We start from the raw sequence: 5,281 nt of genomic DNA on the forward strand, positions 1-5,281 counted from the left end.
GTCTCCTGCTAGTTGTACTACAGCACTTACTTTAAAAAAAATTAAGCATTTGCTTATTTTTAAAAATATGTTTCTATCTCTGTACGGTCCTAAAGCACGCCTTACAGTATCAACAGAATTAACACAACTTTCATGCCTTTCTTTCACATCTATTGCAGTCAGATTCACTGTGTTCATTCAGAAGGAATCTCTTCACATGGGTAGGCACTTGTTATGAAATTTTGAACATGTTTAGAGGCTTGAAACATTTTTAAAACTTGCCCTGTTTAAGCCTGTTGGGTGCTAACTCTAGCAGGAGGATAACTCGGTGTAGGCAGCACCGATTGTTTTTTTTTTTTCCTCTACTGACAGGACTCCAGATTTAAAAACAACAGAGCTATGTGTTGGAATCGACCAGAATTCTCCTTTAACAGCACCTGTTAGTTTATCAAGTGACAACGAAAACAGGAAAGGTGGAGCAGTATATCCTATATGTCCCTTACCGGCTAACGTATTTCAAGATGGTGCAGGACAATGAAGAGTCTGGACCCCCTATTGGACCCCTGTCCAATTCTTGGAATTGATGATGGTGATCAATATTCATAAAAAAGGACAAGTTTGTGAACTGCAATACATATTTTGATAATGAACAACTACAAAAGTTACACACTGGACCTTTAAGTAACTGTTCATTCATGTTCTAAAATATGACACTGAGATCCATTAAAGACTTAATAAGTAGAAAAAGGTAGAGTAGATGTAAACATAAGTAACAGACACACACATCTAGTGCCTATTAAACTGACAAATATATTAGCACACACAACAACAACAGTGCAGGTGGAACTGTAGGATCTATCCTCTTTATGCAGTACAGCAGTGGCTCATTTATCATTGGAACAAATGGAGCAGTTATTAAACATCACTGGATTTGAGAAGTATGACAGATAAATAAACCGTGTGTGTGTGTGTGTGTGTGTGTGCGTGTGTGCGTGCATGTGTGTGTGTGTGTGCGTGCATGTGTGTGTTTCACCACCTGCGTTTTAATGTGTGTGTGCACACACAGATGTCTGTGTGCACTGTATTTCATGAGTCTGTTTATATGACGGTGTGATTTGTCATTGGAATAAATACAGAGATATTTGCATAATAAGTAATTTGTAAGAGAAGTCTGGCTGGGTGATAAAGTAAGTATTAGGATTCTGTTGGCTCTTATATTCATCAAGATTTGTCATTTGTCCTCTTCTCCTCCACCTCATTCTCATTTTTCTCTCTCTTCTGCAGTGGGATAATTTTTAGACGCACATTTTCTTTTTTCTCTCTGCATTCACTATCACAAAACTTTTCTTTTTCGCAGGATGTCTCTCCCTCTTTCACAACATTTCAACTTGTTCTCCCGTCATGTCTTTTGCTGTGAAGCTTCTTTTTACCAATGTCATTGGTATGTCTTCCTGGACTTTTTTATTTAACAAAACCCTACACAACTTTTGTTTTGCTATCACCATGCTTTTCTTTATAGTTTCTCTGTCAATCTTTTATTATTATTATTATTATTATTATTATTAGTATTATTATTATTATTATTATTATTATTATTATTATTATTATTATCATCATCAGTGCTGAATTCCAGCTCCTGCTTCGCTCTCTGTGAGCTGAAACTTTATTGTGTAATTGTGGGGTAATCCTTAATCAGTGAATTCAAGGTATTAATAGTGCGTTCCGTTTGTACTCGGAACTGGGATTATCCAAGGTCAAAGTCGGAAAGACGCCCCCCTGAACTCGGATTTTCGAGCTTGAAACTCGGGCAACCACCGAGTGCCCCAAGCTCAAAATCCATCAATGCTGCGCTGTGCATCAACAGTTTTGCAAGCTGTAGAAACATACAGTTCTAAGCACTTCTGTGTTATTTGTATCTCACTAAATCAGTCGTACACACAGTACTGTCCAACTTCTATCTGTGGACATGTTGCTACGCTGTTTGTATGCACAAAATACAACGTCATGTGAAATGAAACATTGAAAATGAAAACAATGAAAATTCGACTTGTAAATGGAACACATTCAACACGGGTGTGATGTCATTCCCAGCGACCTCTAGCTCACCCAGTGAGAGCGTGCGCCCCATGTAGGCTGAGTCCTTTGCGGCGGCCCGGGTTTGAGTCAGACCTATGGCCCTTTGCTGCGTTTCATCCCCCATCTCTCCCACCTTTCCTGTCAATACACTGTCACTATCAAAAAAACAAACTAAAAACAAACTAAAAAACTAAAAATTGTTGTGTGAGAGAAAACTCTGATTGGACAGATAGTCTAGTCTGGATTTACCCTGCAGAGATCTGAGGACTAGGTAACCATAGTCCTCAGAAATCCACCATTTAAAATTCTAACAACACAAAGAAAGTGGAAGGAAATGGAAAATACATGCGTCCATCCGAATCTCCTAGAAGTGGAAGATCAAGGATATAGACTACTTCCTGGCAAACCACTGCTCTAGTGGGTTGTGTGATGTAACCTCATTTAGAGTTTAATAGCATCTGTCTTTCTGAAAGAATAAAACATGTTACTACTTAGTTGGCTAAGTGTTGAATCGTATAGTGTTGCTGACTAATATTCAGCCCACACCATTAATGAGAGTAGACTACACGTTGGAAAGAACTCTCAGTGGACAACTGAGGCCTTCCACATATGTGAAAATTGTACGTTTTGTATTCAGTTTAAAAAATAGAAATTGTTAATCATAAAAAAATGGAAACCTCTCTGTGTAAAACCAACTTAATCCCAGTCCTCCGAACTTCTGATACAGGTCAGCCTGGTAAAGACAGCTAAGTCATTCCCTGTTTATGCTGCAGAAAAGACAGTGATGGCCTTAGTAGATGAATGCTTCCCAAGTGCTTATGCACCGCTGATGACTCATATTTTAGTTCATCTTTTAGCTATCAGATAAACAATAGTGATGCTGGAGCCAGAAACCGCTCCAGTTATTACCTAAAGCACTAAATTTGGTGGCGGGCACATATTTGCCACAATGACACACAAGAGTATTTCACTGAGAGCCCTTATCTGTATCGTACGGGCAGGTCCCTGAGCACTTCCCTGGGTCGTCCTCAGCCCACTGTCTAGTCCAAACTTTAGCAGTGAAAGTTGCCTCTGTGAGCCACTGCAGAGCTACTACTGGAGTGCAGGCAGGCACACACGCACACACAGACAGAAAGCAGAAAAATCAAATATCTTTGAAGAAAACTGGATTCAAGTTGTGTGGTGGAGCCAACCAAAATGTCCAGTGGCACTGGGCAGATTTTCACTCATACATTGTAGTGGTGACACTTTAGGAGATTAATTTAGTTGTAGAAGCCAGACATGTGTAAGTCAACGAGGCTCTCTGTCTATACTTTTTCTCAACCATAACCAATCAAACATGTTGCCTCTTTTTAGAAACAATGGAAAATCTACACTTTAAAAGCATTTGTGTAGAAATTGTCCAACACACACACACACACACCCACACACAAACACACAAACACACATACTATAGACCCAATGGAGGCAGATAAAAGCAAGCATTCAGGCTTTGCATCAAAGCTTCTTTCTTCTGGGATATGTGTGAACAGCTAGCCTGAGGTGTGGCTCTTGTGACTCTTCTGTGGAATTTCCACAGTGTCCTCAAGTGTGTGTGTGTGTTTGTGTGTCTGTGTGTATGTGTTGATGTTGGTAGTTCAGATTGCAGAACCCCTGCCTGAGGTGCTTGTGTCTGGCCTCTCTCTGTCTCTTTCTTTGGTATGCCTGCTCTTATCTCTGACATTCTTAACGTATGTCATCTTTGACTGTTTTCTTTTGTTTCTCTTTTCTACTTTCTTCTTACCCTTGCAATTTACAATACCTTCTTTACTGTTTACTTCTTTACTTTCATCCTTATTGTACTGATGTTAAACCAGGAAAATACCCCTAAAAATGTTATCAGTCAGTGTTACCTTGATATGATTACATACAGTGGGGTTCAAAAGTTTGGGCACCCCAGGTAAAAATTTGTATTAATGTGCATAAAGAAGCCAAGAAAAGATGGCAAAATCTCCAAAAGGCATCAAATGACAGATTAGACATTTGTATAATATGTCACAAAAAGTTAGATTTTATTTCCATCATTTACACTTTAAAAAAAAACAGAAAACAAAAAAATGGCGTCTGCAAAAGTTTGGGTACCCTGCAGAGTAAATACCTTGTACTGCCCCCTTTGGCAAGTATCACAGCTTGGAAACGCTTCTTGTAGCCAGCCAAGACTCTTTCAATTCTTGTTTGAGGTATCTTCGCCCATTCTTCCTTCCAAAAGTCTTCCAGTTCTTGGAGATTTCTGGGATGTCTGTCTCGCTATTCTCAATTATGCTGAGGTCAAGAGATTGTGAAGGCCATGGCAAAACCTTCAGTTCAGGATCATTATCCATTTGTAGAAGCATCCTCTCTTTAACTTCAGCTTTTTCGCAGATGGCATCAAGTTAGTGTCCAAAATGTGCTGAAATTGTATTGAATCCATTTTTACTTCTACTCAAGAAATGTTCCCTGTGCCACTGGCTACAATACAACCCCAAAGCATGATTGATCCCCCCCCATGCTTAACTGGACTTTCTTCTTCCCTCCTACTGTGCAACACGGTTATACCTTAAAGGACACTGGAATCTGTGCAATTTCATACAGTGCAATATTAAATATTTAACCATTTCATTTCATTACAGTGCAATTTTTTTTATTATTTAATACTTAACCATTTCATTTCATTTCATTACAGTGCAATATTTATTTATTTGTTAATACGTAACTACTTTTCACACAATCTGTATACAAAGCTATTTTATACACTCACCTAAAGGATTATTAGGAACACCTTAGTAATACTGTGTTTGACCCCCTTTTGCCTTCAGAACTGCCTTAATTCTACGTAGCATTGATTCAACAAGGTGCTGAAAGCATTCTTTAGAAATGTTGGCCCATATTGATAGGATAGCATCTTGCAGTTGATGGAGATGTGTGGGATGCACATCCAGGGCACAAAGCTCCTGTTCCACCACATCCCAAAGATGCTCTATTGGGCTGAGATCTGGTGACTGTGGGGGCCATTTTAGTACAGTGAACTCATTGTCATGTTCAAGAAACCAATTTGAAATGATTCAAGCTTTGTGCCATGGTGCATTATCCTGCTGGAAGTAGCCATAAGAGGATGGGTACATTGTGGCCATAAAGGGATGGACATGTTCAGAAACAATGCTCAGGTAGGCCATGGCATTAAAACAATGCCCAATTGGCACTAAGGGGC

The 5,281-nt window shown here is 39.3% G+C and overlaps 2 long non-coding RNA genes across 2 annotated transcripts in view; one reads left to right on the plus strand and one right to left on the minus strand.

Moving 5' to 3' along the window:
- Positions 1-1,695: 1,695 nt before the first annotated feature.
- The window catches only part of LOC116685992 (uncharacterized), an 11,205-nt gene continuing 7,619 nt past the window's right edge, over positions 1,696-5,281 (plus strand). The window contains exon 1 of the long non-coding RNA XR_004331109.1: positions 1,696-1,958. This is a non-coding gene — a long non-coding RNA (uncharacterized LOC116685992). The remainder of the gene's footprint in view (positions 1,959-5,281) is intronic.
- LOC116685993 (uncharacterized) overlaps positions 4,420-5,281 on the minus strand; it is a 5,733-nt gene continuing 4,871 nt past the window's right edge. The window contains exon 3 of the long non-coding RNA XR_004331110.1: positions 4,420-4,430. This is a non-coding gene — a long non-coding RNA (uncharacterized LOC116685993). The remainder of the gene's footprint in view (positions 4,431-5,281) is intronic.

Source organism: Etheostoma spectabile, unplaced genomic scaffold (genome assembly GCF_008692095.1).
Source record: "Etheostoma spectabile isolate EspeVRDwgs_2016 unplaced genomic scaffold, UIUC_Espe_1.0 scaffold280, whole genome shotgun sequence".
Taxonomy (NCBI): Eukaryota; Metazoa; Chordata; class Actinopteri; order Perciformes; family Percidae; genus Etheostoma; species Etheostoma spectabile.